This window comes from Hordeum vulgare, chromosome 2H (genome assembly GCF_904849725.1).
Source record: "Hordeum vulgare subsp. vulgare chromosome 2H, MorexV3_pseudomolecules_assembly, whole genome shotgun sequence".
NCBI lineage: Eukaryota > Viridiplantae > Streptophyta > Magnoliopsida > Poales > Poaceae > Hordeum > Hordeum vulgare.
In genome coordinates, this window is record NC_058519.1 from 575854800 (window position 1) to 575880085 (window position 25286).

Genomic DNA, 25286 nt, shown 5'->3' on the forward strand with positions numbered 1-25286 from the left:
CTTTTTAAATATATTTTTGCGCCACGTGACAAGGATGACGCGGGACCGTGATCTATATGACCTCATTTTCTTATTTTTGACGATTACTGTGTGACTTTTCCCACCGCGCTTGACACCCAACGACTAGTAGTAGTAGTAGTAGTAGGGCAAGCATAAGGAACAAATAGATAGTTGCATGTCGGATGCGATCATACCAGCACTAAAGCACCGGATCCCATCAAAACTCCGAAGTTAAGCGTGCTTGGGCGAGAGTAGTACTAGGATGGGTGACCTCCTGGGAAGTCCTCGTGTTGCATTCCCCTTTTTAAATATATTTTTGCGCCACGTGACAAGGATGACGCGGGAGCGTGATCTATATGACCTCATTTTCTTATTTTTGACGATTACTGTGTGACTTTTCCCACCGCGCTTGACACCCAACGACTAGTACTAGTAGGGGCAAGCATAAGGAACAAATAGATAGTTGCATGTCGGATGCGATCATACCAGCACTAAAGCATCGGATCCCATCAGAACTCCGAAGTTAAGCGTGCTTGGGCGAGAGTAGTACTAGGATGGGTCACCTCCTGGGAAGTCCTCGTGTTGCATTCCCCTTTTTAAATATATTTTTGCGCCACGTGACAAGGATGACGCGGGACCGTGATCTATATGACCTCATTTTCTTATTTTTGACGATTACTGTGTGACTTTTCCCACCGCGCTTGACACCCAACGACTAGTAGTAGTAGTAGTAGTAGTAGGGCAAGCATAAGGAACAAATAGATAGTTGCATGTCGGATGCGATCATACCAGCACTAAAGCACCGGATCCCATCAGAACTCCGAAGTTAAGCATGCTTGGGCGAGAGTAGTACTAGGATGGTTGACCTCCTGGGAAGTCCTCGTGTTGCATTCCCCTTTTTAAATATATTTTTGCGCCACGTGACAAGGATGACGCGGGAGCGTGATCTATATGACCTCATTTTCTTATTTTTGACGATTACTGTGTGACTTTTCCCACCGCGCTTGACACCCAACGACTAGTAGTAGTAGTAGTAGTAGTAGTAGTAGTAGTAGTAGAAGTAGTAGTAGTAGTAGGGGCAAGCATAAGGAACAAATAGATAGTTGCATGTCGGATGCGATCATACCAGCACTAAAGCACCGGATCCCATCAGAACTCCGAAGTTAAGCGTGCTTGGGCGAGAGTAGTACTAGGATGGGTGACCTCCTGGGAAGTCCTTGTGTTGCATTCCCCTTTTTAAATATATTTTTGCGCCACGTGACAAGGATGACGCGGGAGCGTGATCTATATGACCTCATTTTCTTATTTTTGACGATTACTGTGTGACTTTTCCCACCGCGCTTGACACCCAACGACTAGTAGTAGTAGTAGTAGTAGTAGTAGGGGCAAGCATAAGGAACAAATAGATAGTTGCATGTCGGATGCGATCATACCAGCACTAAAGCACCGGATCCCATCAGAACTCCGAAGTTAAGCGTGCTTGGGCGAGAGTAGTACTAGGATGGGTGACCTCCTGGGAAGTCCTTGTGTTGCATTCCCCTTTTTAAATATATTTTTGCGCCACGTGACAAGGATGACGCGGGACCGTGATCTATATGACCTCATTTTCTTATTTTTGACGATTACTGTGTGACTTTTCCCACCGCGCTTGACACCCAACGACTAGTAGTAGTAGTAGTAGTAGGGGCAAGCATAAGGAACAAATAGATAGTTGCATGTCGGATGCGATCATACCAGCACTAAAGCACCGGATCCCATCAGAACTCCGAAGTTAAGCGTGCTTAGGCGAGAGTAGTACTAGGATGGGTGACCTCCTGGGAAGTCCTCGTGTTGCATTCCCCTTTTTAAATATATTTTTGCGCCACGTGACAAGGATGACGCGGGAACGTGATCTATATGACCTCATTTTCTTATTTTTGACGATTACTGTGTGACTTTTCCCACCGCGCTTGACACCCAACGACTAGTAGTAGTAGTAGTAGTAGGGGCAAGCATAAGGAACAAATAGATAGTTGCATGTCGGATGCGATCATACCAGCACTAAAGCACCGGATCCCATCAGAACTCCGAAGTTAAGCGTGCTTGGGCGAGAGCAGTACTAGGATGGGATACCTCCTGGGAAGTCCTCGTGTTGCATTCCCCTTTTTAAATATATTTTTGCGCCACGTGACAAGGATGACGCGGGAACGTGATCTATATGACCTGATTTTCTTATTTTTGACGATTACTGTGTGACTTTTCCCACCGCGCTTGACACCCAACGACTAGTAGTAGTAGTAGTAGTAGTAGTAGTAGTAGTAGTAGTAGTAGTAGTAGTAGTAGTAGTAGTAGTAGTAGTAGTAGTAGTAGGGGCAAGCATAAGGAACAAATAGATAGTTGCATGTCGGATGCGATCATACCAGCACTAAAGCACCGGATCCCATCAGAACTCCGAAGTTAAGCGTGCTTGGGCGAGAGTAGTACTAGGATGGGTGACCTCCTGGGAAGTCCTCGTGTTGCATTCCCCTTTTTAAATATATTTTTGCGCCACGTGACAAGGATGACGCGGGACCGTGATCTATATGACCTCATTTTCTTATTTTTGACGATTACTGTGTGACTTTTCCCACCGCGCTTGACACCCAACGACTAGTAGTAGTAGTAGTAGGGGCAAGCATAAGGAACAAATAGATAGTTGCATGTCGGATGCGATCATACCAGCACTAAAGCACCGGATCCCATCAGAACTCCGAAGTTAAGCGTGCTTGGGAGAGAGTAGTACTAGGATGGGTGACCTCCTGGGAAGTCCTCGTGTTGCATTCCCCTTTTTAAATATATTTTTGCGCCACGTGACAAGGATGACGCGGGAGCGTGATCTATATGACCTCATTTTCTTATTTTTGACGATTACTGTGTGACTTTTCCCACCGCGCTTGACACCCAACGACTAGTAGTAGTAGTAGTAGTAGTAGTAGTAGTAGGGGCAAGCATAAGGAACAAATAGATAGTTGCATGTCGGATGCGATCATACCAGCACTAAAGCACCGGATCCCATCAGAACTCCGAAGTTAAGCGTGCTTGGGCGAGAGTAGTACTAGGATGGGTGACCTCCTGGGAAGTCCTTGTGTTGCATTCCCCTTTTTAAATATATTTTTGCGCCACGTGACAAGGATGACGCGGGACCGTGATCTATATGACCTCATTTTCTTATTTTTGACGATTACTGTGTGACTTTTCCCACCGCGCTTGACACCCAACGACTAGTAGTAGTAGTAGTAGTAGTAGGGGCAAGCATAAGGAACAAATAGATAGTTGCATGTCGGATGCGATCATACCAGCACTAAAGCACCGGATCCCATCAGAACTCCGAAGTTAAGCATGCTTAGGCGAGAGTAGTACTAGGATGGGTGACCTCCTGGGAAGTCCTCGTGTTGCATTCCCCTTTTTAAATATATTTTTGCGCCACGTGACAAGGATGACGCGGGAACGTGATCTATATGACCTCATTTTCTTATTTTTGACGATTACTGTGTGACTTTTCCCACCGCGCTTGACACCCAACGACTAGTAGTAGTAGTAGTAGTAGGGGCAAGCATAAGGAACAAATAGATAGTTGCATGTCGGATGCGATCATACCAGCACTAAAGCACCGGATCCCATCAGAACTCCGAAGTTAAGCGTGCTTGGGCGAGAGCAGTACTAGGATGGGATACCTCCTGGGAAGTCCTCGTGTTGCATTCCCCTTTTTAAATATATTTTTGCGCCACGTGACAAGGATGACGCGGGATAGTGATCTATATGACCTGATTTTCTTATTTTTGACGATTACTGTGTGACTTTTCCCACCGCGCTTGACACCCAACGACTAGTAGTAGTAGTAGTAGTAGTAGTAGTAGTAGTAGTAGTAGTAGTAGTAGTAGTAGTAGTAGTAGTAGTAGTAGTAGTAGTAGTAGTAGTAGTAGTAGTAGTAGTAGTAGGGGCAAGCATAAGGAACAAATAGATAGTTGCATGTCGGATGCGATCATTCCAGCACTAAAGCACCGGATCCCATCAGAACTCCGAAGTTAAGCGTGCTTGGGCGAGAGTAGTACTAGGATGGGTGACCTCCTGGGAAGTCCTCGTGTTGCATTCCGCTTTTTAAATATATTTTTGCGCCACGTGACAAGGATGACGCGGGAACGTGATCTATATGACCTCATTTTCTTATTTTTGACGATTACTGTGTGACTTTTCCCACCGCGCTTGACACCCAACGACTAGTAGTAGTAGTAGTAGTAGGGGCAAGCATAAGGAACAAATAGATAGTTGCATGTTGGATGCGATCATACCAGCACTTAAGCACCGGATCCCATCAGAACTCCGAAGTTAAGCGTGCTTGGGCGAGAGTAGTACTAGGATGGGTGACCTCCTGGGAAGTCCTCGTGTTGCATTCCCCTTTTTAAATATATTTTTGCGCCACGTGACAAGGATGACGCGGGAACGTTATCTATATGACCTCATTTTCTTATTTTTGACGATTACTGTGTGACTTTTCCCACCGCGCTTGACACCCAACGACTAGTAGTAGTAGTAGTAGTAGGGGCAAGCATAAGGAACAAATAGATAGTTGCATGTCGGATGCGATCATACCAGCACTAAAGCACCGGATCCCATCAGAACTCCGAAGTTAAGCGTGCTTGGGCGAGAGTAGTACTAGGATGGGTGACCTCCTGGGAAGTCCTCGTGTTGCATTCCCCTTTTTAAATATATTTTTGCGCCACGTGACAAGGATGACGCGGGACCGTGATCTATATGACCTCATTTTCTTATTTTTGACGATTACTGTGTGACTTTTCCCACCGCGCTTGACACCCAACGACTAGTAGTAGTAGTAGTAGTAGTAGTAGGGGCAAGCATAAGGAACAAATAGATAGTTGCATGTCGGATGCGATCATACCAGCACTAAAGCACCGGATCCCATCAGAACTCCGAAGTTAAGCGTGCTTGGGCGAGAGCAGTACTAGGATGGGTGACCTTCTGGGAAGTCCTCGTGTTGCATTCCCCTTTTTAAATATATTTTTGCGCCACGTGACAAGGATGACGCGGGAACGTGATCTATATGACCTGATTTTCTTATTTTTGACGATTACTGTGTGACTTTTCCCACCGCGCTTGACACCCAACGACTAGTAGTAGTAGTAGTAGTAGTAGTAGGGGCAAGCATAAGGAACAAATAGATAGTTGCATGTCGGATGCGATCATACCAGCACTAAAGCACCGGATCCCATCAGAACTCCGAAGTTAAGCATGCTTGGGCGAGAGTAGTACTAGGATGGGTGACCTCCTGGGAAGTCCTCGTGTTGCATTCCCCTTTTTAAATATATTTTTGCGCCACGTGACAAGGATGACGCGGGAGCGTGATCTATATGACCTCATTTTCTTATTTTTGACGATTACTGTGTGACTTTTCCCACCGCGCTTGACACCCAACGACTAATAGTAGTAGTAGTAGTAGTAGTAGGGCAAGCATAAGGAACAAATAGATAGTTGCATGTCGGATGCGATCATACCAGCACTAAAGCACCGGATCCCATCAGAACTCCGAAGTTAAGCGTGCTTGGGCGAGAGTAGTACTAGGATGGGTGACCTCCTGGGAAGTCCTCGTGTTGCATTCCCCTTTTTAAATATATTTTTGCGCCACGTGACAAGGATGACGCGGGAGCGTGATCTATATGACCTCATTTTCTTATTTTTGACGATTACTGTGTGACTTTTCCCACCGCGCTTGACACCCAACGACTAGTAGTAGTAGTAGTAGTAGTAGTAGTAGTAGGGGCAAGCATAAGGAACAAATAGATAGTTGCATGTCGGATGCGATCATACCAGCACTAAAGCACCGGATCCCATCAGAACTCCGAAGTTAAGCGTGCTTGGGCGAGAGTAGTACTAGGATGGGTGACCTCCTGGGAAGTCCTCGTGTTGCATTCACCTTTTTAAATATATTTTTGCGCCACGTGACAAGGATGACGCGGGAGCGTGATCTATATGACCTCATTTTCTTATTTTTGACGATTACTGTGTGACTTTTCCCACCGCGCTTCACACCCAACGACTAGTAGTAGTAGTAGTAGTAGTAGTAGTAGTAGTAGTAGTAGTAGTAGTTGGGGCAAGCATAAGGAACAAATAGATAGTTGCATGTCGGATGCGATCATAACAGCACTAAAGCACCGGATCCCATCAGAACTACGAAGTTAAGCATGCTTGGGCGAGAGTAGTACTAGGATGGGTGACCTCCTGGGAAGTCCTCGTGTTGCATTCCCCTTTTTAAATATATTTTTGCGCCACGTGACAAGGATGACGCGGGAGCGTGATCTATATGACCTCATTTTCTTATTTTTGACGATTACTGTGTGACTTTTCCCACCGCGCTTGACACCCAACGACTAGTAGTAGTAGCAGCAGTAGTAGTAGTAGTAGTAGGGGCAAGCATAAGGAACAAATAGATAGTTGCATGTCGGATGCGATCATACCAACACTAAAGCATCGGATCCCATCAGAACTTCGAAGTTAAGCGTGCTTGGGCGAGAGTAGTACTAGGATGGGTGACCTCCTGGGAAGTCCTCGTGTTGCATTCCCCTTTTTAAATATATTTTTGCGCCACGTGACAAGGATGACGCGGGAGCGTGATCTATATGACCTTATTTTCTTATTTTTGACGATTACTGTGTGACTTTTCCCACCGCGCTTGACACCCAACGACTAGTAGTAGTAGGGGCAAGCATAAGGAACAAATAGATAGTTGCATGTCGGATGCGATCATACCAGCACTAAAGCACCGGATCCCATCAGAACTCCGAAGTTAAGCGTGCTTGGGCGAGAGTAGTACTAGGATGGGTCACCTCCTAGGAAGTCCTCGTGTTGCATTCCCCTTTTTAAATATATTTTTGCGCCACGTGACAAGGATGACGCGGGACCGTGATCTATATGACCTAATTTTCTTATTTTTGACGATTACTGTGTGACTTTTCCCACCGCGCTTGACACCCAACGACTAGTAGTAGTAGTAGTAGTAGTAGTAGTAGTAGTAGGGCAAGCATAAGGAACAAATAGATAGTTGCATGTCGGATGCGATCATACCAGCACTAAAGCACCGGATCCCATCAGAACTCCGAAGTTAAGCGTGCTTGGGCGAAAGTAGTACTAGGATGGGTGACCTCCTGGAAGTCCTCGTGTTGCATTCCCCTCTTTAAATATATTTTTGCGCCACGTGACAAGGATGACGCGGGAGCGTGATCTATATGACCTCATTTTCTTATTTTTGACGATTACTGTGTGACTTTTCCCACCGCGCTTGACACCCAACGACTAGTAGTAGTAGGGGCAAGCATAAGGAACAAATAGATAGTTGCATGTCGGATGCGATCATACCAGCACTAAAGCACCGGATCCCATCAGAACTCCGAAGTTAAGCGTGCTTGGGCGAGAGTAGTACTAGGATGGGTGACCTCCTGGGAAGTCCTCGTGTTGCATTCCCCTTTTTAAATATATTTTTGCGCCACGTGACAAGGATGACGCGGGAGCGTGATCTATATGACCTCATTTTCTTATTTTTGACGATTACTGTGTGACTTTTCCCACAGCGCTTGACACCCAACGACTAGTACTAGTAGGGGCAAGCATAAGGAACAAATAGATAGTTGCATGTCGGATGCGATCATACCAGCACTAAAGCACCGGATCCCATCAGAACTCCGAAGTTAAGCGTGCTTGGGCGAGAGTAGTACTAGGATGGGTCACCTCCTGGGAAGTCCTCGTGTTGCATTCCCCTTTTTAAATATATTTTTGCGCCACGTGACCAGGATGACGCGGGACCGTGATCTATATGACCTCATTTTCTTATTTTTGACGATTACTGTGTGACTTTTCCCACCGCGCTTGACACCCAACGACTAGTAGTAGTAGTAGTAGTAGTAGGGCAAGCATAAGGAACAAATAGATAGTTGCATGTCGGATGCGATCATACCAGCACTTAAGCACCGGATCCCATCGGAACTCCGAAGTTAAGCGTGCTTGGGCGAGAGTAGTACTAGGATGGGTGACCTCCTGGGAAGTCCTCGTGTTGCATTCCCCTTTTTAAATATATTTTTGCGCCACGTGACAAGGATGACGCGGGAACGTGATCTATATGACCTCATTTTCTTATTTTTGACGATTACTGTGTGACTTTTCCCACCGCGCTTGACACCCAACGACTAGTAGTAGTAGTAGTAGTAGGGGCAAGCATAAGGAACAAATAGATAGTTGCATGTCGGATGCGATCATACCAGCACTAAAGTACCGGATCCCATCAGAACTCCGAAGTTAAGCGTGCTTGGGCGAGAGTAGTACTAGGATGGGTGACCTCCTGGGAAGTCCTCGTGTTGCATTCCCCTTTTTAAATATATTTTTGCGCCACGTGATAAGGATGACGCGGGACCGTGATCTATATGACCTCATTTTCTTATTTTTGACGATTACTGTGTGACTTTTCCCACCGCGCTTGACACCCAACGACTAGTAGTAGTAGTAGTAGTAGGGGCAAGCATAAGGAACAAATAGATAGTTGCATGTCGGATGCGATCATACCAGCACTAAAGCACCGGATCCCATCAGAACTCCGAAGTTAAGCGTGCTTAGGCGAGAGTAGTACTAGGATGGGTGACCTCCTGGGAAGTCCTCGTGTTGCATTCCCCTTTTTAAATATATTTTTGCGCCACGTGACAAGGATGACGCGGGAACGTGATCTATATGACCTCATTTTCTTATTTTTGACGATTACTGTGTGACTTTTCCCACCGCGCTTGACACCCAACGACTAGTAGTAGTAGTAGTAGGGGCAAGCATAAGGAACAAATAGATAGTTGCATGTCGGATGCGATCATACCAGCACTAAAGCACCGGATCCCATAAGAACTCCGAAGTTAAGCGTGCTTGGGCGAGAGCAGTACTAGGATGGGTGACCTTCTGGGAAGTCCTCGTGTTGCATTCCCCTTTTTAAATATATTTTTGCGCCACGTGACAAGGATGACGCGGGAACGTGATCTATATGACCTGATTTTCTTATTTTTGACGATTACTGTGTGACTTTTCCCACCGCGCTTGACACCCAACGACTAGTAGTAGTAGTAGTAGTAGTAGTAGTAGTAGTAGTAGTAGTAGGGGCAAGCATAAGGAACAAATAGATAGTTGCATGTCGGATGCGATCATACCAGCACTAAAGCACCGGATCCCATCAGAACTCCGAAGTTAAGCGTGCTTGGGCGAGAGTAGTACTAGGATGGGTGACCTCCTGGGAAGTCCTCGTGTTGCATTCCCCTTTTTAAATATATTTTTGCGCCACGTGACAAGGATGACGCGGGAGCGTGATCTATATGACCTCATTTTCTTATTTTTGACGCTTAGTGTGTGACTTTTCCCACCGCGCTTGACACCCAACGACTAATAGTAGTAGTAGTAGTAGTAGTAGGGCAAGCATAAGGAACAAATAGATAATTGCATGTCGGATGCGATCATACCAGCACTAAAGCACCGGATCCCATCAGAACTCCGAAGTTAAGCGTGCTTGGGCGAGAGTAGTACTAGGATGGGTGACCTCCTGGGAAGTCCTCGTGTTGCATTCCCCTTTTTAAATATATTTTTGCGCCACGTGACAAGGATGACGCGGGACCGTGATCTATATGACCTCATTTTCTTATTTTTGACGATTACTGTGTGACTTTTCCCACCGCGCTTGACACCCAACGACTAGTAGTAGTAGTAGTAGGGGCAAGCATAAGGAACAAATAGATAGTTGCATGTCGGATGCGATCATACCAGCACGAAAGCACCGGATCCCATCAGAACTCCGAAGTTAAGCGTGCTTGGGCGAGAGTAGTACTAGGATGGGTGACCTCCTGGGAAGTCCTCGTGTTGCATTCCCCTTTTTAAATATATTTTTGCGCCACGTGACAAGGATGACGCGGGAACGTGATCTATATGACCTCATTTTCTTATTTTTGACGATTACTGTGTGACTTTTCCCACCGCGCTTGACACCCAACGACTAGTAGTAGTAGTAGTAGTAGGGGCAAGCATAAGGAACAAATAGATAGTTGCATGTCGGATGCGATCATACCAGCACTAAAGCACCGGATCCCATCAGAACTCCGAAGTTAAGCGTGCTTGGGCGAGAGTAGTACTAGGATGGGTGACCTCCTGGGAAGTCCTCGTGTTGCATTCCCCTTTTTAAATATATTTTTGCGCCACGTGACAAGGATGACGCGGGAACGTGATCTATATGACCTGATTTTCTTATTTTTGACGATTACTGTGCGACTTTTCCCACCGCGCTTGACACCCAACGACTAGTAGTAGTAGTAGTAGTAGTAGTAGTAGTAGGGGCAAGCATAAGGAACAAATAGATAGTTGCATGTCGGATGCGATCATACCAGCACTAAAGCATCGGATCCCATCAGAACTCCGAAGTTAAGCTTGCTTGGGCGAGAGTAGTACTAGGATGGGTGACCTCCTGGGAAGTCCTCGTGTTGCATTCCCCTTTTAAATATATTTTTGCGCCACGTGACAAGGATGACGCGGGACCGTGATCTATATGACCTCATTTTCTTATTTTTGACGATTACTGTGTGACTTTTCCCACCGCGCTTGACACCCAACGACTAATAGTAGTAGTAGTAGTAGTAGGGCAAGCATAGGGAACAAATAGATAGTTGCATGTCGGATGCGATCATACCAGCACTAAAGCATCGGATCCCATCAGAACTCCGAAGTTAAGCGTGCTTTGGCGAGAGTAGTACTAGGATGGGTGACCTCCTGGGAAGTCCTCGTGTTGCATTCCCCTTTTTAAATATATTTTTGCGCCACGTGACAAGGATGACGCGGGAGCGTGATCTATATGACCTCATTTTCTTATTTTTGACGATTACTGTGTGACTTTTCCCACCGCGCTTGACACCCAACGACTAGTAGTAGTAGTAGTAGTAGTAGTAGGGGCAAGCATAAGGAACAAATAGATAGTTGCATGTCGGATGCGATCATACCAGCACTAAAGCACCGGATCCCATCAGAACTCCGAAGTTAAGCGTGCTTGGGCGAGAGTAGTACTAGGATGGGTGACCTCCTGGGAAGTCCTCGTGTTGCATTCACCTTTTTAAATATATTTTTGCGCCACGTGACAAGGATGACGCGGGAGCGTGATCTATATGACCTCATTTTCTTATTTTTGACGATTACTGTGTGACTTTTCCCACCGCGCTTAACACCCAACGACTAGTAGTAGTAGTAGTAGTAGTAGTAGTAGTAGTAGTAGTAGTAGTAGTTGGGGCAAGCATAAGGAACAAATAGATAGTTGCATGTCGGATGCGATCATAACAGCACTAAAGCACCGGATCCCATCAGAACTACGAAGTTAAGCATGCTTGGGCGAGAGTAGTACTAGGATGGGTGACCTCCTGGGAAGTCCTCGTGTTGCATTCCCCTTTTTAAATATATTTTTGCGCCACGTGACAAGGATGACGCGGGAGCGTGATCTATATGACCTCATTTTCTTATTTTTGACGATTACTGTGTGACTTTTCCCACCGCGCTTGACACCCAACGACTAGTAGTAGTAGCAGCAGTAGTAGTAGTAGTAGTAGGGGCAAGCATAAGGAACAAATAGATAGTTGCATGTCGGATGCGATCATACCAGCACTAAAGCACCGGATCCCATCAGAACTTCGAAGTTAAGCGTGCTTGGGCGAGAGTAGTACTAGGATGGGTGACCTCCTGGGAAGTCCTCGTGTTGCATTCCCCTTTTTAAATATATTTTTGCGCCACGTGACAAGGATGACGCGGGAGCGTGATCTATATGACCTCATTTTCTTATTTTTGACGATTACTGTGTGACTTTTCCCACCGCGCTTGACACCCAACGACTAGTAGTAGTAGGGGCAAGCATAAGGAACAAATAGATAGTTGCATGTCGGATGGGATCATACCAGCACTAAAGCACCGGATCCCATCAGAACTCCGAAGTTAAGCGTGCTTGGGCGAGAGTAGTACTAGGATGGGTCACCTCCTAGGAAGTCCTCGTGTTGCATTCCCCTTTTTAAATATATTTTTGCGCCACGTGACAAGGATGACGCGGGACCGTGATCTATATGACCTCATTTTCTTATTTTTGACGATTACTGTGTGACTTTTCCCACCGCGCTTGACACCCAACGACTAGTAGTAGTAGTAGTAGTAGTAGTAGTAGTAGTAGTAGTAGGGCAAGCATAAGGAACAAATAGATAGTTGCATGTCGGATGCGATCATACCAGCACTAAAGCACCGGATCCCATCAGAACTCCGAAGTTAAGCGTGCTTGGGCGAAAGTAGTACTAGGATGGGTGACCTCCTGGAAGTCCTCGTGTTGCATTCCCCTTTTTAAATATATTTTTGCGCCACGTGACAAGGATGACGCGGGAGCGTGATCTATATGACCTCATTTTCTTATTTTTGACGATTACTGTGTGACTTTTCCCACCGCGCTTGACACCCAACGACTAGTAGTAGTAGGGGCAAGCATAAGGAACAAATAGATAGTTGCATGTCGGATGCGATCATACCAGCACTAAAGCACCGGATCCCATCAGAACTCCGAAGTTAAGCGTGCTTGGGCGAGAGTAGTACTAGGATGGGTGACCTCCTGGGAAGTCCTCGTGTTGCATTCCCCTTTTTAAATATATTTTTGCGCCACGTGACAAGGATGACGCGGGAGCGTGATCTATATGACCTCATTTTCTTATTTTTGACGATTACTGTGTGACTTTTCCCACCGCGCTTGACACCCAACGACTAGTACTAGTAGGGGCAAGCATAAGGTACAAATAGATAGTTGCATGTCGGATGCGATCATACCAGCACTAAAGCACCGGATCCCATCAGAACTCCGAAGTTAAGCGTGCTTGGGCGAGAGTAGTACTAGGATGGGTCACCTCCTGGGAAGTCCTCGTGTTGCATTCCCCTTTTTAAATATATTTTTGCGCCACGTGACAAGGATGACGCGGGACCGTGATCTATATGACCTCATTTTCTAAATTTTTGACGATTACTGTGTGACTTTTCCCACCGCGCTTGACACCCAACGACTAGTAGTAGTAGTAGTAGTAGTAGGGCAAGCATAAGGAACAAATAGATAATTGCATGTCGGATGCGATCATACCAGCACTAAAGCACCGGATCCCATCAAAACTCCGAAGTTTAGCGTGCTTGGGCGAGAGTAGTACTAGGATGGGTGACCTCCTGGGAAGTCCTCGTGTTGCATTCCCCTTTTTAAATATATTTTTGCGCCACGTGACAAGGATGACGCGGGAGCGTGATCTATATGACCTCATTTTCTTATTTTTGACGATTACTGTGTGACTTTTCCCACCGCGCTTGACACCCAACGACTAGTAGTAGTAGGGGCAAGCATAAGGAACAAATAGATAGTTGCATGTCGGATGCGATCATACCAGCACTAAAGCACCGGATCCCATCAGAACTCCGAAGTTAAGCGTGCTTGGGCGAGAGTAGTACTAGGATGGGTCACCTCCTGGGAAGTCCTCGTGTTGCATTCCCCTTTTTAAATATATTTTTGCGCCACGTGACAAGGATGACGCGGGACCGTGATCTATATGACCTCATTTTCTTATTTTTGACGATTACTGTGTGACTTTTCCCACCGCGCTTGACACCCAATGACACGTAGTAGTAGTAGTAGTAGTAGGGCAAGCATAAGGAACAAATAGATAGTTGCATGTCGGATGCGATCATACCAGCACTAAAGCACCGGATCCCATCAGAACTCCGAAGTTAAGCATGCTTGGGCGAGAGTAGTACTAGGATGGGTGACCTCCTGGGAAGTCCTCGTGTTGCATTCCCCTTTTTAAATATATTTTTGCGCCACGTGACAAGGATGACGCGGGAGCGTGATCTATATGACCTCATTTTCTTATTTTTGACGATTACTGTGTGACTTTTCCCACCGCGCTTGACACCCAACGACTAGTAGTAGTAGTAGTAGTAGTAGTAGTAGTAGTAGTAGGGGCAAGCATAAGGAACAAATAGATAGTTGCATGTCGGATGCGATCATACCAGCACTAAAGCACCGGATCCCATCAGAACTCCGAAGTTAAGCGTGCTTGGGCGAGAGTAGTACTAGGATGGGTGACCTCCTGGGAAGTCCTCGTGTTGCATTCCCCTTTTTAAATATATTTTTGCGCCACGTGACAAGGATGAGGCGGGAGCGTGATCTATATGACCTCATTTTCTTATTTTTGACGATTACTGTGTGACTTTTCCCACCGCGCTTGACACCCAACGACTAGTAGTAGTAGTAGTAGTAGTAGTAGTAGTAGGGGCAAGCATAAGGAACAAATAGATAGTTGCATGTCGGATGCGATCATACCAGCACTAAAGCACCGGATCCCATCAGAACTCCGAAGTTAAGCGTGCTTGGGCGAGAGTAGTACTAGGATGGGTGACCTCCTGGGAAGTCCTCGTGTTGCATTCCCCTTTTTAAATATATTTTTGCGCCACGTGACAAGGATGACGCGGGAGCGTGATCTATATGACCTCATTTTCTTATTTTTGACGATTACTGTGTGACTTTTCCCACCGCGCTTGACACCCAACGACTAGTACTAGTAGGGGCAAGCATAAGGAACAAATAGATAGTTGCATGTCGGATGCGATCATACCAGCACTAAAGCACCGGATCCCATCAGAACTCCGAAGTTAAGCGTGCTTGGGCGAGAGTAGTACTAGGATGGGTCACCTCCTGGGAAGTCCTCGTGTTGCATTCCCCTTTTTAAATATATTTTTGCGCCACGTGACAAGGATGACGCGGGACCGTGATCTATATGACCTCATTTTCTTATTTTTGACGATTACTGTGTGACTTTTCCCACCGCGCTTGACACCCAACGACTAGTAGTAGTAGTAGTAGTAGTAGGGCAAGCATAAGGAACAAATAGATAATTGCATGTCGGATGCGATCATACCAGCACTAAAGCACCGGATCCCATCAAAACTCCGAAGTTTAGCGTGCTTGGGCGAGAGTAGTACTAGGATGGGTGACCTCCTGGGAAGTCCTCGTGTTGCATTCCCCTTTTTAAATATATTTTTGCGCCACGTGACAAGGATGACGCGGGAGCGTGATCTATATGACCTCATTTTCTTATTTTTGACGATTACTGTGTGACTTTTCCCACCGCGCTTGACACCCAACGACTAGTAGTAGTAGGGGCAAGCATAAGGAACAAATAGATAGTTGCATGTCGGATGCGATCATACCAGCACTAAAGCACCGGATCCCATCAGAACTCCGAAGTTAAGCGTGCTTGGGCGAGAGTAGTACTAGGATGGGTCACCTCCTGGGAAGTCCTCGTGTTGCATTCCCCTTTTTAAATATATTTTTGCGCCACGTGACAAGGATGACGCGGGACCGTGATCTATATGACCTCATTTTCTTATTTTTGACGATTACTGTGTGACTTTTCCCACCGCGCTTGACACCCAATGACACGTAGTAGTAGTAGTAGTAGTAGGGCAAGCATAAGGAACAAATAGATAGTTGCATGTCGGATGCGATCATACCAGCACTAAAGCACCGGATCCCATCAGAACTCCGAAGTTAAGCATGCTTGGGCGAGAGTAGTACTAGGATGGGTGACCTCCTGGGAAGTCCTCGTGTTGCATTCCCCTTTTTAAATATATTTTTGCGCCACGTGACAAGGATGACGCGGGAGCGTGATCTATATGACCTCATTTTCTTATTTTTGACGATTACTGTGTGACTTTTCCCACCGCGCTTGACACCCAACGACTAGTAGTAGTAGTAGTAGTAGTAGTAGTAGTAGTAGTAGGGGCAAGCATAAGGAACAAATAGATAGTTGCATGTCGGATGCGATCATACCAGCACTAAAGCACCGGATCCCATCAGAACTCCGAAGTTAAGCGTGCTTGGGCGAGAGTAGTACTAGGATGGGTGACCTCCTGGGAAGTCCTCGTGTTGCATTCCCCTTTTTAAATATATTTTTGCGCCACGTGACAAGGATGACGCGGGAGCGTGATCTATATGACCTCATTTTCTTATTTTTGACGATTACTGTGTGACTTTTCCCACCGCGCTTGACACCCAACGACTAGTAGTAGTAGTAGTAGTAGTAGTAGTAGTAGTAGTAGGGGCAAGCATAAGGAACAAATAGATAGTTGCATGTCGGATGCGATCATACCAGCACTAAAGCACCGGATCCCATCAGAACTCCGAAGTTAAGCGTGCTTGGGCGAGAGTAGTACTAGGATGGGTGACCTCCTGGGAAGTCCTCGTGTTGCATTCCCCTTTTTAAATATATTTTTGCGCCACGTGACAAGGATGACGCGGGACCGTGATCTATATGACCTCATTTTCTTATTTTTGACGATTACTGTGTGACTTTTCCCACCGCGCTTGACACCCAACGACTAGTAGTAGTAGTAGTAGTAGGGGCAAGCATAAGGAACAAATAGATAGTTGCATGTCGGATGCGATCATACCAGCACTAAAGCACCGGATCCCATCAGAACTCCGAAGTTAAGCGTGCTTGGGCGAGAGTAGTACTAGGATGGGTGACCTCCTGGGAAGTCCTCGTGTTGCATTCCCCTTTTTAAATATATTTTTGCGCCACGTGACAAGGATGACGTGGGAACGTGATCTATATGACCTCATTTTCTTATTTTTGACGATTACTGTGTGACTTTTCCCACCGCGCTTGACACCCAACGACTAGTAGTAGTAGTAGTAGTAGGGGCAAGCATAAGGAACAAATAGATAGTTGCATGTCGGATGCGATCATACCAGCACTAAAGCACCGGATCCCATCAGAACTCCGAAGTTAAGCGTGCTTGGGCGAGAGTAGTACTAGGATGGGTGACCTCCTGGGAAGTCCTCGTGTTGCATTCCCCTTTTTAAATATATTTTTGCGCCACGTGACAAGGATGACGCGGGAACGTGATCTATATGACCTGATTTTCTTATTTTTGACGATTACTGTGCGACTTTTCCCACCGCGCTTGACACCCAACGACTAGTAGTAGTAGTAGTAGTATTAGTAGTAGTAGTAGTAGTAGTAGTAGTAGTAGTAGTAGTAGTAGTAGTAGTAGTAGTAGTAGTAGTAGTAGTAGTAGTAGTAGTAGTAGTAGTAGTAGTAGTAGTAGTAGTAGTAGTAGTAGTAGTAGTAGTAGTAGTAGGGGCAAGCATAAGGAACAAATAGATAGTTGCATGTCGGATGCGATCATACCAGCACTAAAGCACCGGATCCCATCAGAACTCCGAAGTTAAGCGTGCTTGGGCGAGAGTAGTACTAGGATGGGTGACCTCCTGGGAAGTCCTCGTGTTGCATTCCCCTTTTTAAATATATTTTTGCGCCACGTGACAAGGATGACGCGGGACCGTGATCTATATGACCTCATTTTCTTATTTTTGGCGATTACTGTGTGACTTTTCCCACCGCGCTTGACACCCAACGACTAATAGTAGTAGTAGTAGTAGGGCAAGCATAAGGAACAAATAGATAGTTGCATGTCGGATGCGATCATACCAGCACTAAAGCACCGGATCCCATCAGAACTCCGAAGTTAAGCGTGCTTGGGCGAGAGTAGTACTAGGATGGGTGACCTCCTGGGAAGTCCTCGTGTTGCATTCCCCTTTTTAAATATATTTTTGCGCCACGTGACAAGGATGACGCGGGAGCGTGATCTATATGACCTCATTTTTTTATTTTTGACGATTACTGTGTGACTTTTCCCACTGCGCTTGACACCCAACGACTAGTAGTAGTAGTAGTAGTAGTAGTAGTAGTAGTAGTAGTAGGGGCAAGCATAAGGAACAAATAGATAGTTGCATGTCGGATGCGATCATACCAGCATTAAAGCACCGGATCCCATCAGAACTCCGAAGTTAAGCGTGCTTGGGCGAGAGTAGTACTAGGATGGGTGACCTCCTGGGAAGTCCTCGTGTTGCATTCCCCTTTTTAAATATATTTTTGCGCCACGTGACAAGGATGACGCGGGAGCGTGATCTATATGACCTCATTTTTTTATTTTTGACGATTACTGTGTGACTTTTCCCACTGCGCTTGACACCCAACGACTAGTAGTAGTAGTAGTAGTAGTAGTAGTAGTAGTAGTAGTAGGGGCAAGCATAAGGAACAAATAGATAGTTGCATGTCGGATGCGATCATACCAGCACTAAAGCACCGGATCCCATCAGAACTCCGAAGTTAAGCGTGCTTGGGCGAGAGTAGTACTAGGATGGGTGACCTCCTGGGAAGTCCTCGTGTTGCATTCCCCTTTTTAAATATATTTTTGCGCCACGTGACAAGGATGACGCGGGACCGTGATCTATATGACCTCATTTTTTTATTTTTGACGATTAGTGTGTGACTTTTCCCACTGCGCTTGACACCCAACGACTAGTAGTAGTAGTAGTAGTAGTAGTAGTAGTAGTAGTAGTAGGGGCAAGCATAAGGAACAAATAGATAGTTGCATGTCGGATGCGATCATACCAGCACTAAAGCACCGGATCCCATCAGAACTCCGAAGTTAAGCGTGCTTGGGCGAGAGTAGTACTAGGATGGGTGACCTCCTGGGAAGTCCTCGTGTTGCATTCCCCTTTTTAAATATATTTTTGCGCCACGTGACAAGGATGACGCGGGACCGTGATCTATATGACCTCATTTTTTTATTTTTGACGATTACTGTGTGACTTTTCCCACTGCGCTTGACACCCAACGACTAGTAGTAGTAGTAGTAGTAGTAGTAGTAGTAGTAGTAGTAGGGGCAAGCATAAGGAACAAATAGATAGTTGCATGTCGGATGCGATCATACCAGCACTAAAGCACCGGATCCCATCAGAACTCCGAAGTTAAGCGTGCTTGGGCGAGAGTAGTACTAGGATGGGTGACCTCCTGGGAAGTCCTCGTGTTGCATTCCCCTTTTTAAATATATTTTTGCGCCACGTGACAAGGATGACGCGGGACCGTGATCTATATGACCTCATTTTCTTATTTTTGACGATTACTGTGTGACTTTTCCCACCGCGCTTGACACCCAACGACTAGTAGTAGTAGTAGTAGTAGTAGTAGTAGTAGTAGTAGTAGTAGTAGTAGTAGTAGTAGTAGTAGTAGTAGTAGTAGTAGTAGTAGTAGTAGTAGTAGTAGGGGCAAGCATAAGGAACAAATAGATAGTTGCATGTCGGATGCGATCATACCAGCACTAAAGCACCGGATCCCATCAGAACTCCGAAGTTAAGCGTGCTTGGGCGAGAGTAGTACTAGGATGGGTGACCTCCTGGGAAGTCCTCGTGTTGCATTCCCTCATTTTCTTATTTTTGACGATTACAGTGTGACTTTTCCCACCGCGCTTGACACCCAACGACTAGTACTAGTAGTAGTAGTAGTAGTAGTAGTAGTAGTAGTAGTAGTAGTAGTAGTAGTACTGGTAGTACTAGTAGGGGCAAGCATAAGGAACAAATAGATTGTTGCAAGTCGGATGCGATCATACCAGCACTAAAGCACCGGATCCCATCAGAACTCCGAAGTTAAGCATGCTTGGGCGAGAGTAGTACTAGGATGGGTGACCTCGTGGGAAGTCCTCGTGTTGCATTCCCCTTTTTAAATATATTTTTGCGCCACGTGACAAGGATGACGCGGGAACGTGATCTATATGACCTCATTTTCTTATTTTTGACGATTACTGTGTGACTTTTCCCACCGCGCTTGACACCCAACGACTAGTAGTAGTAGTAGTAGTAGTTGTAGTAGTAGTAGTAGTAGTAGTAGTAGTAGTAGTAGTAGGGGCAAGCATAAGGAACAAATAGATAGTTGCATGTCGGATGCGATCATACCAGCACTAAAGCACCGGATCCCATCAGAACTCTGAAGTTAAGCGTGCTTGGGCGAGAGTAGTACTAGGATGGGTGACCTCCTGGGAAGTCCTCGTGTTGCATTCCCCTTTTTAAATATATTTTTGCGCCACGTGACAAGGATGACGCGGGACCGTGATCTATATGACCTCATTTTCTTATTTTTGACGATTACAATGTGACTTTTCCCACCGCGCTTGACACCCAACGACTAGTAGTAGTAGTAGTAGTAGTAGTAGTAGTAGTAGTAGTAGTAGTAGTAGTAGTAGTAGTAGTAGCACTGGTAGTACCAGTAGTAGTAGTAGTAGTAGTAGTAGTAGTAGTAGTAGTAGTAGTACTGGTAGTACTAGTAGGGCAAGCATAAGGAACAAATAGATTGTTGCATGTCGGATGCGATCATACCAGCACTAAAGCACCGGATCCCATCAGAACTCCGAAGTTAAGCGTGTTTGGGCGAGAGTAGTACTAGGATGGGTGACCTCCTCGGAAGTCCTCGTGTTGCATTCCCCTTTTTAAATATATTTTTGCGCCACGTGACAAGGATGACGCGGGAGCGTGATCTATATGACCTCATTTTCTTATTTTTGACGATTACTGTGTGACTTTTCCCACCGCGCTTGACACCCAACGACTAGTAGTAGTAGTAGTAGTAGTAGGGGCAAGCATAAGGAACAAATAGATAGTTGCATGTCGGATGCGATCATACCAGTCCTCGTGTTGCATTCCCCTTTTTAAATATATTTTTGCGCCACGTGACAAGGATGACGCGGGACCGTGATCTATATGACCTCATTTTCTTATTTTTGACGATTACTGTGTGACTTTTCCCACCGCGCTTGACACCCAACGACTAGTAGTAGTAGTAGTAGTAGGGGCAAGCATAAGGAACAAATAGATAGTTGCATGTCGGATGCGATCATACCAGCACTAAAGCACTGGATCCCATCAGAACTCCGAAGTTAAGCGTGCTTGGGCGAGAGTAGTACTAGGATGTGTGACCTCGTGGGAAGTCCTTGTGTTGCATTCCCCTTTTTAAATATATTTTTGCGCCACGTGACAAGGATGACGCGGGAGCGTGATCTATATGACCTCATTTTCTTATTTTTGACGATTACTGTGTGACTTTTCCCACCGCGCTTGACACCCAACGACTAGTAGTAGTAGTAGTAGTAGTAGTAGTAGTAGTAGGGGCAAGCATAAGGAACAAATAGATAGTTGCATGTCGGATGCGATCATACCAGCATTAAAGCACCGGATCCCATCAGAACTCCGAAGTTAAGCGTGCTTGGGCGAGAGTAGTACTAGGATGGGTGACCTCCTGGGAAGTCCTCGTGTTGCATTCCCCTTTTTAAATATATTTTTGCGCCACGTGACAAGGATGACGCGGGACCGTGATCTATATGACCTCATTTTCTTATTTTTGACGATTACAGTGTGACTTTTCCCACCGCGCTTGACACCCAACGACTAGTAGTAGTAGTAGTACTAGTAGTAGTAGTAGTAGTAGTAGTAGTAGTAGTAGTAGTAGGGGCAAGCATAAGGAACAAATAGATAGTTGCATGTCGGATGCGATCATACCAGCACTAAAGCACCGAATCCCATCAGAACTCCGAAGTTAAGCGTGCTTGGGCGAGAGAAGTACTAGGATGGGTGACCTCCTGGGAAGTCCTCGTGTTGCATTCCCCTTTTTAAATATATTTTTGCGCCACGTGACAAGGATGACGCGGGAGCGTGATCTATATGACCTCATTTTCTTATTTTTGACGATTACTGTGTGACTTTTCCCACCGCGCTTGACACCCAACGACTAGTAGTAGTAGTAGTAGTAGGGGCAAGCATAAAGAACAAATAGATAGTAGCATGTCGGATGCGATCATACCAGCACTAAAGCACCGGATCCCATCAGAACTACGAAGTTAAGCGTGCTTGGGCGAGAGTAGTACTAGGATGGGTGACCTCCTGGGAAGTCCTTGTGTTGCATTCCCCTTTTTAAATATATTTTTGCGCCACGTGACAAGGATGACGCGGGAGCGTGATCTATATGACCTCATTTTCTTATTTTTGACGATTACTGTGTGACTTTTCCCACCGCGCTTGACACCCAACGACTAGTAGTAGTAGTAGTAGTAGTAGTAGTAGGGGCAAGCATAAGGAACAAATAGATAGTTGCATGTCGGATGTGATCATACCAGCACTAAAGCACCGGATCCCATCAGAACTCCGAAGTTAAGCGTGCTTGGGCGAGAGTAGTACTAGGATGGGTGACCTCCTAGGAAGTCCTCGTGTTGCATTCCCCTTTTTAAATATATTTTTGCGCCACGTGACAAGGATGACGCGGGAGCGTGATCTATGTGACCTCATTTTCTTATTTTTGACGATTACTGTGTGACTTTTCCCACCACGCTTGACACCCAACGACTAGTAGTAGTAGTAGTAGTAGGGGCAAGCATAAGGAACAAATAGATAGTTGCATGTCGGATGCGATCATACCAGCACTAAAGCACCGGATCCCATCAGAACTCCGAAGTTAAGCGTGCTTGGGCAAGAGTAGTACTAGGATGGGTGACCTCCTGGAAGTCCTCGTGTTGCATTCCCCTTTTTAAATATATTTTTGCGCCACGTGACAAGGATGACGCGGGACCGTGATCTATATGACCTCATTTTCTTATTTTTGACGATTACTGTGTGACTTTTCCCACCGCGCTTGACACCCAACGACTAGTAGTAGTAGTAGTAGTAGTAGGGGCAAGCATAAGGAACAAATAGATAGTTGCATGTCGGATGCGATCATACCAGCACTAAAGCACTGGATCCCATCAGAACTCCGAAGTTAAGCGTGCTTGGGCGAGAGTAGTACTAGGATGGGTGACCTCCTGGGAAGTCCTCGTGTTGCATTCCCCTTTTTAAATATATTTTTGCGCCACGTGACAAGGATGACGCGGGACCATGATCTATATGACCTCATTTTCTTATTTTTGACGATTACTGTGTGACTTTTCCCACCGCGCTTGACACCCAACGACTAGTAGTAGTAGTAGTAGTAGTAGTAGGGGCAAGCATAAGGAACAAATAGATAGTTGCATGTCGGATGTGATCATACCAGCACTAAAGCACCGGATCCCATCAGAACTCCGAAGTTAAGCGTGCTTGGGCGAGAGTAGTACTAGGATGGGTGACCTCCTAGGAAGTCCTCGTGTTGCATTCCCCTTTTTAAATATATTTTTGCGCCACGTGACAAGGATGACGCGGGAGCGTGATCTATGTGACCTCATTTTCTTATTTTTGACGATTACTGTGTGACTTTTCCCACCGCGCTTGACACCCAACGACTAGTAGTAGTAGTAGTAGTAGTAGGGGCAAGAATAAGGAACAAATAGATAGTTGCATGTCGGATGCGATCATACCAGCACTAAAGCACCGGATCCCATCAGAACTCCGAAGTTAAGCGTGCTTGGGCGAGAGTAGTACTAGGATGGGTGACCTCCTGGAAGTCCTCGTGTTGCATTCCCCTTTTTAAATATATTTTTGCGCCACGTGACAAGGATGACGCGGGACCGTGATCTATATGACCTCATTTTCTTATTTTTGACGATTACTGTGTGACTTTTCCCACCGCGCTTGACACCCAACGACTAGTAGTAGTAGTAGTAGTAGTAGTAGGGGCAAGCATAAGGAACAAATAGATAGTTGCATGTCGGATGCGATCATACCAGCACTAAAGCACTGGATCCCATCAGAACTCCGAAGTTAAGCGTGCTTGGGCGAGAGTACTACTAGGATGGGTGACCTCCTGGGAAGTCCTTGTGTTGCATTCCCCTTTTTAAATATATTTTTGCGCCACGTGACAAGGATGACGCGGGAGCGTGATCTATATGACCTCATTTTCTTATTTTTGACGATTATTGTGTGACTTTTTCCACCGCGCTTGACACCCAACGACTAGTGGTAGTAGTAGTAGTAGTAGTAGTAGTAGGGGCAAGCATAAGGAACAAATAGATAGTTGCATGTCGGATGCGATCATACCAGCACTAAAGCACCGGATCCCATCAGAACTCCGAAGTTAAGCGTGCTTGGGCGAGAGTAGTACTAGGATGGGTGACCTCCTCGGAAGTCCTCGTGTTGCATTCCCCTTTTTAAATATATTTTTGCGCCACGTGACAAGGATGACGCGGAACCGTGATCTATATGACCTCATTTTCTTATTTTTGACGATTACAGTGTGACTTTTCCCACCGCGCTTGACACCCAACGACTAGTAGTAGTAGTAGTAGTAGTAGTAGTAGTAGTAGTAGTAGGGGCAAGCATAAGGAACAAATAGATAGTTGCATGTCGGATGCGATCATACCAGCACTAAAGCACCGAATCCAATCAGAACTCCAAAGTTAAGCGTGCTTGGGCGAGAGAAGTAATAGGATGGGTGACCTCCTGGGAAGTCCTCATGTTTCATTCCCCTTTTTAAATATATTTTTGCGCCACGTGACAAGGATGACGCGGGAGCGTGATCTATATGACCTCATTTTCTTATTTTTGACGATTACTGTGTGACTTTTCCCACCGCGCTTGACACCCAACGACTAGTAGTAGTAGTAGTAGTAGTAGTAGTAGTAGGGGCAAGCATAAGGAACAAATAGATAGTAGCATGTCGGATGCGATCATACCAGCACTAAAGCACCGGATTCCATCAGAACTACGAAGTTAAGCGTGCTTGGGCGAGAGTAGTACTAGGGAAGTCCTTGTGTTGCATTCCCCTTTTAAAATATATTTTTGCGCCACGTGACAAGGATGACGCGGGAGCGTGATCTATATGACCTCATTTTCTTATTTTTGACGATTACTATGTGACTTTTCCCACCGCGCTTGACACCCAACGACTAGTAGTAGTAGTAGTAGTAGTAGTAGTAGTAGGGGCAAGCATAAGGAACAAATAGATAGTTGCATGTTGGATGTAATCATACCAGCACTAAAGCACCGAATCCCATCAGAACTCCGAAGTTAAGCGTGCTTGGGGGAGAGTAGTACTAGGATGGGTGACCTCCTGGGAAGTCCTCGTGTTGCATTCCCCTTTTTAAATATATTTTTGCGCCACGTGACAAGGATGACGCGGGAGCGTGATCTATATGACCTCATTTTCTTATTTTTGACGATTACTGTGTGACTTTTCCCACCGCGCTTGACACCCAACGACTAGTAGTAGTAGTAGTAGTAGTAGGGGCAAGCATAAGGAACAAATAGATAGTTGCATGTCGGATGCGATCATACCAGCACTAAAGCACCGGATCCCATCAGAACTCCGAAGTTAAGCGTGCTTGGGCGAGAGTAGTACTAGGATGGGTGACCTCCTGGGAAGTCCTCGTGTTGCATTCCCCTTTTTAAATATATTTTT

General features: G+C 45.8%; 79 non-coding genes and 1 pseudogene across 79 annotated transcripts; all 80 read left to right on the top strand.

The window, feature by feature from the left end:
• The first annotated feature begins 180 nt into the window (after window positions 1–180).
• LOC123437612 lies at window positions 181–299 on the top strand. Its single transcript, XR_006628786.1, has one exon. It is a non-coding gene; the product is annotated as a 5S ribosomal RNA (ribosomal RNA).
• A 173-nt stretch (window positions 300–472) lies between these two features.
• On the top strand, window positions 473–591 carry LOC123438083. Its single transcript, XR_006629244.1, has one exon. It is a non-coding gene; the product is annotated as a 5S ribosomal RNA (ribosomal RNA).
• Window positions 592–775: 184 nt separating this feature from the next.
• Window positions 776–894, top strand: LOC123438543. Its single transcript, XR_006629679.1, has one exon. It is a non-coding gene; the product is annotated as a 5S ribosomal RNA (ribosomal RNA).
• A 218-nt stretch (window positions 895–1112) lies between these two features.
• Window positions 1113–1231, top strand: LOC123435231. Its single transcript, XR_006626488.1, has one exon. It is a non-coding gene; the product is annotated as a 5S ribosomal RNA (ribosomal RNA).
• A 188-nt stretch (window positions 1232–1419) lies between these two features.
• Window positions 1420–1538, top strand: LOC123435232. Its single transcript, XR_006626489.1, has one exon. It is a non-coding gene; the product is annotated as a 5S ribosomal RNA (ribosomal RNA).
• A 182-nt stretch (window positions 1539–1720) lies between these two features.
• LOC123437223 lies at window positions 1721–1839 on the top strand. Its single transcript, XR_006628415.1, has one exon. It is a non-coding gene; the product is annotated as a 5S ribosomal RNA (ribosomal RNA).
• A 182-nt stretch (window positions 1840–2021) lies between these two features.
• Window positions 2022–2140, top strand: LOC123437483. Its single transcript, XR_006628660.1, has one exon. It is a non-coding gene; the product is annotated as a 5S ribosomal RNA (ribosomal RNA).
• A 245-nt stretch (window positions 2141–2385) lies between these two features.
• On the top strand, window positions 2386–2504 carry LOC123435777. Its single transcript, XR_006627025.1, has one exon. It is a non-coding gene; the product is annotated as a 5S ribosomal RNA (ribosomal RNA).
• A 179-nt stretch (window positions 2505–2683) lies between these two features.
• LOC123438114 lies at window positions 2684–2802 on the top strand. The gene has a single exon (XR_006629274.1). It is a non-coding gene; the product is annotated as a 5S ribosomal RNA (ribosomal RNA).
• A 194-nt stretch (window positions 2803–2996) lies between these two features.
• On the top strand, window positions 2997–3115 carry LOC123435233. The gene has a single exon (XR_006626490.1). It is a non-coding gene; the product is annotated as a 5S ribosomal RNA (ribosomal RNA).
• A 185-nt stretch (window positions 3116–3300) lies between these two features.
• On the top strand, window positions 3301–3419 carry LOC123431675. The gene has a single exon (XR_006623263.1). It is a non-coding gene; the product is annotated as a 5S ribosomal RNA (ribosomal RNA).
• Window positions 3420–3601: 182 nt separating this feature from the next.
• On the top strand, window positions 3602–3720 carry LOC123437484. Its single transcript, XR_006628661.1, has one exon. It is a non-coding gene; the product is annotated as a 5S ribosomal RNA (ribosomal RNA).
• Window positions 3721–3992: 272 nt separating this feature from the next.
• On the top strand, window positions 3993–4111 carry LOC123435600. Its single transcript, XR_006626845.1, has one exon. It is a non-coding gene; the product is annotated as a 5S ribosomal RNA (ribosomal RNA).
• Window positions 4112–4293: 182 nt separating this feature from the next.
• Window positions 4294–4412, top strand: LOC123435025. The gene has a single exon (XR_006626286.1). It is a non-coding gene; the product is annotated as a 5S ribosomal RNA (ribosomal RNA).
• Window positions 4413–4594: 182 nt separating this feature from the next.
• On the top strand, window positions 4595–4713 carry LOC123435789. The gene has a single exon (XR_006627036.1). It is a non-coding gene; the product is annotated as a 5S ribosomal RNA (ribosomal RNA).
• Window positions 4714–4901: 188 nt separating this feature from the next.
• Window positions 4902–5020, top strand: LOC123436142. Its single transcript, XR_006627377.1, has one exon. It is a non-coding gene; the product is annotated as a 5S ribosomal RNA (ribosomal RNA).
• Window positions 5021–5208: 188 nt separating this feature from the next.
• LOC123436770 lies at window positions 5209–5327 on the top strand. Its single transcript, XR_006627982.1, has one exon. It is a non-coding gene; the product is annotated as a 5S ribosomal RNA (ribosomal RNA).
• A 187-nt stretch (window positions 5328–5514) lies between these two features.
• On the top strand, window positions 5515–5633 carry LOC123435802. Its single transcript, XR_006627048.1, has one exon. It is a non-coding gene; the product is annotated as a 5S ribosomal RNA (ribosomal RNA).
• A 194-nt stretch (window positions 5634–5827) lies between these two features.
• Window positions 5828–5946, top strand: LOC123435105. Its single transcript, XR_006626367.1, has one exon. It is a non-coding gene; the product is annotated as a 5S ribosomal RNA (ribosomal RNA).
• A 212-nt stretch (window positions 5947–6158) lies between these two features.
• LOC123433117 lies at window positions 6159–6277 on the top strand. The gene has a single exon (XR_006624669.1). It is a non-coding gene; the product is annotated as a 5S ribosomal RNA (ribosomal RNA).
• A 197-nt stretch (window positions 6278–6474) lies between these two features.
• Window positions 6475–6593, top strand: LOC123432579. The gene has a single exon (XR_006624155.1). It is a non-coding gene; the product is annotated as a 5S ribosomal RNA (ribosomal RNA).
• Window positions 6594–6766: 173 nt separating this feature from the next.
• On the top strand, window positions 6767–6885 carry LOC123437663. The gene has a single exon (XR_006628839.1). It is a non-coding gene; the product is annotated as a 5S ribosomal RNA (ribosomal RNA).
• Window positions 6886–7081: 196 nt separating this feature from the next.
• LOC123432293 lies at window positions 7082–7199 on the top strand. Its single transcript, XR_006623884.1, has one exon. It is a non-coding gene; the product is annotated as a 5S ribosomal RNA (ribosomal RNA).
• A 173-nt stretch (window positions 7200–7372) lies between these two features.
• On the top strand, window positions 7373–7491 carry LOC123435813. Its single transcript, XR_006627059.1, has one exon. It is a non-coding gene; the product is annotated as a 5S ribosomal RNA (ribosomal RNA).
• A 173-nt stretch (window positions 7492–7664) lies between these two features.
• Window positions 7665–7783, top strand: LOC123435650. Its single transcript, XR_006626896.1, has one exon. It is a non-coding gene; the product is annotated as a 5S ribosomal RNA (ribosomal RNA).
• Window positions 7784–7967: 184 nt separating this feature from the next.
• Window positions 7968–8086, top strand: LOC123435947. Its single transcript, XR_006627191.1, has one exon. It is a non-coding gene; the product is annotated as a 5S ribosomal RNA (ribosomal RNA).
• Window positions 8087–8268: 182 nt separating this feature from the next.
• LOC123435435 lies at window positions 8269–8387 on the top strand. The gene has a single exon (XR_006626686.1). It is a non-coding gene; the product is annotated as a 5S ribosomal RNA (ribosomal RNA).
• A 182-nt stretch (window positions 8388–8569) lies between these two features.
• LOC123437224 lies at window positions 8570–8688 on the top strand. Its single transcript, XR_006628416.1, has one exon. It is a non-coding gene; the product is annotated as a 5S ribosomal RNA (ribosomal RNA).
• A 179-nt stretch (window positions 8689–8867) lies between these two features.
• Window positions 8868–8986, top strand: LOC123437675. The gene has a single exon (XR_006628852.1). It is a non-coding gene; the product is annotated as a 5S ribosomal RNA (ribosomal RNA).
• A 206-nt stretch (window positions 8987–9192) lies between these two features.
• On the top strand, window positions 9193–9311 carry LOC123435825. The gene has a single exon (XR_006627070.1). It is a non-coding gene; the product is annotated as a 5S ribosomal RNA (ribosomal RNA).
• A 187-nt stretch (window positions 9312–9498) lies between these two features.
• On the top strand, window positions 9499–9617 carry LOC123435837. Its single transcript, XR_006627082.1, has one exon. It is a non-coding gene; the product is annotated as a 5S ribosomal RNA (ribosomal RNA).
• Window positions 9618–9796: 179 nt separating this feature from the next.
• Window positions 9797–9915, top strand: LOC123431520. Its single transcript, XR_006623113.1, has one exon. It is a non-coding gene; the product is annotated as a 5S ribosomal RNA (ribosomal RNA).
• Window positions 9916–10097: 182 nt separating this feature from the next.
• On the top strand, window positions 10098–10216 carry LOC123435848. Its single transcript, XR_006627093.1, has one exon. It is a non-coding gene; the product is annotated as a 5S ribosomal RNA (ribosomal RNA).
• Window positions 10217–10410: 194 nt separating this feature from the next.
• On the top strand, window positions 10411–10529 carry LOC123431594. The gene has a single exon (XR_006623184.1). It is a non-coding gene; the product is annotated as a 5S ribosomal RNA (ribosomal RNA).
• A 183-nt stretch (window positions 10530–10712) lies between these two features.
• On the top strand, window positions 10713–10831 carry LOC123431928. Its single transcript, XR_006623535.1, has one exon. It is a non-coding gene; the product is annotated as a 5S ribosomal RNA (ribosomal RNA).
• Window positions 10832–11019: 188 nt separating this feature from the next.
• Window positions 11020–11138, top strand: LOC123435106. Its single transcript, XR_006626368.1, has one exon. It is a non-coding gene; the product is annotated as a 5S ribosomal RNA (ribosomal RNA).
• Window positions 11139–11350: 212 nt separating this feature from the next.
• LOC123433118 lies at window positions 11351–11469 on the top strand. The gene has a single exon (XR_006624670.1). It is a non-coding gene; the product is annotated as a 5S ribosomal RNA (ribosomal RNA).
• Window positions 11470–11666: 197 nt separating this feature from the next.
• LOC123436483 lies at window positions 11667–11785 on the top strand. The gene has a single exon (XR_006627706.1). It is a non-coding gene; the product is annotated as a 5S ribosomal RNA (ribosomal RNA).
• Window positions 11786–11958: 173 nt separating this feature from the next.
• Window positions 11959–12077, top strand: LOC123431855. The gene has a single exon (XR_006623448.1). It is a non-coding gene; the product is annotated as a 5S ribosomal RNA (ribosomal RNA).
• A 202-nt stretch (window positions 12078–12279) lies between these two features.
• LOC123432294 lies at window positions 12280–12397 on the top strand. The gene has a single exon (XR_006623885.1). It is a non-coding gene; the product is annotated as a 5S ribosomal RNA (ribosomal RNA).
• A 173-nt stretch (window positions 12398–12570) lies between these two features.
• Window positions 12571–12689, top strand: LOC123435860. The gene has a single exon (XR_006627104.1). It is a non-coding gene; the product is annotated as a 5S ribosomal RNA (ribosomal RNA).
• Window positions 12690–12862: 173 nt separating this feature from the next.
• Window positions 12863–12981, top strand: LOC123435651. The gene has a single exon (XR_006626897.1). It is a non-coding gene; the product is annotated as a 5S ribosomal RNA (ribosomal RNA).
• Window positions 12982–13166: 185 nt separating this feature from the next.
• LOC123432306 lies at window positions 13167–13285 on the top strand. The gene has a single exon (XR_006623896.1). It is a non-coding gene; the product is annotated as a 5S ribosomal RNA (ribosomal RNA).
• Window positions 13286–13458: 173 nt separating this feature from the next.
• LOC123435652 lies at window positions 13459–13577 on the top strand. The gene has a single exon (XR_006626899.1). It is a non-coding gene; the product is annotated as a 5S ribosomal RNA (ribosomal RNA).
• A 184-nt stretch (window positions 13578–13761) lies between these two features.
• Window positions 13762–13880, top strand: LOC123436771. The gene has a single exon (XR_006627983.1). It is a non-coding gene; the product is annotated as a 5S ribosomal RNA (ribosomal RNA).
• A 200-nt stretch (window positions 13881–14080) lies between these two features.
• Window positions 14081–14199, top strand: LOC123435871. The gene has a single exon (XR_006627116.1). It is a non-coding gene; the product is annotated as a 5S ribosomal RNA (ribosomal RNA).
• Window positions 14200–14393: 194 nt separating this feature from the next.
• Window positions 14394–14512, top strand: LOC123435883. Its single transcript, XR_006627128.1, has one exon. It is a non-coding gene; the product is annotated as a 5S ribosomal RNA (ribosomal RNA).
• A 173-nt stretch (window positions 14513–14685) lies between these two features.
• Window positions 14686–14804, top strand: LOC123435653. The gene has a single exon (XR_006626900.1). It is a non-coding gene; the product is annotated as a 5S ribosomal RNA (ribosomal RNA).
• Window positions 14805–14988: 184 nt separating this feature from the next.
• On the top strand, window positions 14989–15107 carry LOC123432307. The gene has a single exon (XR_006623897.1). It is a non-coding gene; the product is annotated as a 5S ribosomal RNA (ribosomal RNA).
• Window positions 15108–15280: 173 nt separating this feature from the next.
• LOC123435654 lies at window positions 15281–15399 on the top strand. The gene has a single exon (XR_006626901.1). It is a non-coding gene; the product is annotated as a 5S ribosomal RNA (ribosomal RNA).
• Window positions 15400–15583: 184 nt separating this feature from the next.
• On the top strand, window positions 15584–15702 carry LOC123436772. Its single transcript, XR_006627984.1, has one exon. It is a non-coding gene; the product is annotated as a 5S ribosomal RNA (ribosomal RNA).
• A 200-nt stretch (window positions 15703–15902) lies between these two features.
• On the top strand, window positions 15903–16021 carry LOC123435894. The gene has a single exon (XR_006627139.1). It is a non-coding gene; the product is annotated as a 5S ribosomal RNA (ribosomal RNA).
• Window positions 16022–16221: 200 nt separating this feature from the next.
• On the top strand, window positions 16222–16340 carry LOC123435906. The gene has a single exon (XR_006627150.1). It is a non-coding gene; the product is annotated as a 5S ribosomal RNA (ribosomal RNA).
• Window positions 16341–16522: 182 nt separating this feature from the next.
• Window positions 16523–16641, top strand: LOC123435919. Its single transcript, XR_006627163.1, has one exon. It is a non-coding gene; the product is annotated as a 5S ribosomal RNA (ribosomal RNA).
• A 182-nt stretch (window positions 16642–16823) lies between these two features.
• Window positions 16824–16942, top strand: LOC123435930. The gene has a single exon (XR_006627174.1). It is a non-coding gene; the product is annotated as a 5S ribosomal RNA (ribosomal RNA).
• A 323-nt stretch (window positions 16943–17265) lies between these two features.
• LOC123435942 lies at window positions 17266–17384 on the top strand. Its single transcript, XR_006627186.1, has one exon. It is a non-coding gene; the product is annotated as a 5S ribosomal RNA (ribosomal RNA).
• A 181-nt stretch (window positions 17385–17565) lies between these two features.
• LOC123435954 lies at window positions 17566–17684 on the top strand. Its single transcript, XR_006627197.1, has one exon. It is a non-coding gene; the product is annotated as a 5S ribosomal RNA (ribosomal RNA).
• Window positions 17685–17887: 203 nt separating this feature from the next.
• Window positions 17888–18006, top strand: LOC123435294. Its single transcript, XR_006626549.1, has one exon. It is a non-coding gene; the product is annotated as a 5S ribosomal RNA (ribosomal RNA).
• Window positions 18007–18209: 203 nt separating this feature from the next.
• On the top strand, window positions 18210–18328 carry LOC123435966. The gene has a single exon (XR_006627208.1). It is a non-coding gene; the product is annotated as a 5S ribosomal RNA (ribosomal RNA).
• A 203-nt stretch (window positions 18329–18531) lies between these two features.
• On the top strand, window positions 18532–18650 carry LOC123435978. The gene has a single exon (XR_006627220.1). It is a non-coding gene; the product is annotated as a 5S ribosomal RNA (ribosomal RNA).
• Window positions 18651–18853: 203 nt separating this feature from the next.
• Window positions 18854–18972, top strand: LOC123435991. Its single transcript, XR_006627231.1, has one exon. It is a non-coding gene; the product is annotated as a 5S ribosomal RNA (ribosomal RNA).
• Window positions 18973–19235: 263 nt separating this feature from the next.
• LOC123436002 lies at window positions 19236–19354 on the top strand. The gene has a single exon (XR_006627242.1). It is a non-coding gene; the product is annotated as a 5S ribosomal RNA (ribosomal RNA).
• Window positions 19355–19528: 174 nt separating this feature from the next.
• On the top strand, window positions 19529–19647 carry LOC123437264. The gene has a single exon (XR_006628454.1). It is a non-coding gene; the product is annotated as a 5S ribosomal RNA (ribosomal RNA).
• A 224-nt stretch (window positions 19648–19871) lies between these two features.
• On the top strand, window positions 19872–19990 carry LOC123435752. The gene has a single exon (XR_006627001.1). It is a non-coding gene; the product is annotated as a 5S ribosomal RNA (ribosomal RNA).
• Window positions 19991–20291: 301 nt separating this feature from the next.
• Window positions 20292–20410, top strand: LOC123438099. Its single transcript, XR_006629260.1, has one exon. It is a non-coding gene; the product is annotated as a 5S ribosomal RNA (ribosomal RNA).
• Window positions 20411–20811: 401 nt separating this feature from the next.
• Window positions 20812–20930, top strand: LOC123432384. Its single transcript, XR_006623969.1, has one exon. It is a non-coding gene; the product is annotated as a 5S ribosomal RNA (ribosomal RNA).
• A 197-nt stretch (window positions 20931–21127) lies between these two features.
• Window positions 21128–21246, top strand: LOC123435295. The gene has a single exon (XR_006626550.1). It is a non-coding gene; the product is annotated as a 5S ribosomal RNA (ribosomal RNA).
• A 221-nt stretch (window positions 21247–21467) lies between these two features.
• On the top strand, window positions 21468–21586 carry LOC123438407. Its single transcript, XR_006629550.1, has one exon. It is a non-coding gene; the product is annotated as a 5S ribosomal RNA (ribosomal RNA).
• A 182-nt stretch (window positions 21587–21768) lies between these two features.
• On the top strand, window positions 21769–21887 carry LOC123431633. The gene has a single exon (XR_006623222.1). It is a non-coding gene; the product is annotated as a 5S ribosomal RNA (ribosomal RNA).
• A 191-nt stretch (window positions 21888–22078) lies between these two features.
• On the top strand, window positions 22079–22197 carry LOC123437030. The gene has a single exon (XR_006628233.1). It is a non-coding gene; the product is annotated as a 5S ribosomal RNA (ribosomal RNA).
• A 182-nt stretch (window positions 22198–22379) lies between these two features.
• On the top strand, window positions 22380–22497 carry LOC123432237. Its single transcript, XR_006623830.1, has one exon. It is a non-coding gene; the product is annotated as a 5S ribosomal RNA (ribosomal RNA).
• Window positions 22498–22682: 185 nt separating this feature from the next.
• On the top strand, window positions 22683–22801 carry LOC123435453. Its single transcript, XR_006626703.1, has one exon. It is a non-coding gene; the product is annotated as a 5S ribosomal RNA (ribosomal RNA).
• Window positions 22802–22989: 188 nt separating this feature from the next.
• Window positions 22990–23108, top strand: LOC123437032. Its single transcript, XR_006628235.1, has one exon. It is a non-coding gene; the product is annotated as a 5S ribosomal RNA (ribosomal RNA).
• A 185-nt stretch (window positions 23109–23293) lies between these two features.
• LOC123438239 lies at window positions 23294–23411 on the top strand. The gene has a single exon (XR_006629393.1). It is a non-coding gene; the product is annotated as a 5S ribosomal RNA (ribosomal RNA).
• A 188-nt stretch (window positions 23412–23599) lies between these two features.
• LOC123431668 lies at window positions 23600–23718 on the top strand. The gene has a single exon (XR_006623256.1). It is a non-coding gene; the product is annotated as a 5S ribosomal RNA (ribosomal RNA).
• A 194-nt stretch (window positions 23719–23912) lies between these two features.
• LOC123436224 lies at window positions 23913–24031 on the top strand. Its single transcript, XR_006627458.1, has one exon. It is a non-coding gene; the product is annotated as a 5S ribosomal RNA (ribosomal RNA).
• Window positions 24032–24234: 203 nt separating this feature from the next.
• On the top strand, window positions 24235–24353 carry LOC123433434. The gene has a single exon (XR_006624917.1). It is a non-coding gene; the product is annotated as a 5S ribosomal RNA (ribosomal RNA).
• A 194-nt stretch (window positions 24354–24547) lies between these two features.
• Window positions 24548–24650, top strand: LOC123433457 (annotated as a pseudogene).
• Window positions 24651–24844: 194 nt separating this feature from the next.
• LOC123432939 lies at window positions 24845–24963 on the top strand. Its single transcript, XR_006624504.1, has one exon. It is a non-coding gene; the product is annotated as a 5S ribosomal RNA (ribosomal RNA).
• Window positions 24964–25148: 185 nt separating this feature from the next.
• LOC123436014 lies at window positions 25149–25267 on the top strand. Its single transcript, XR_006627253.1, has one exon. It is a non-coding gene; the product is annotated as a 5S ribosomal RNA (ribosomal RNA).
• The last annotated feature ends 19 nt before the right edge of the window (window positions 25268–25286 follow it).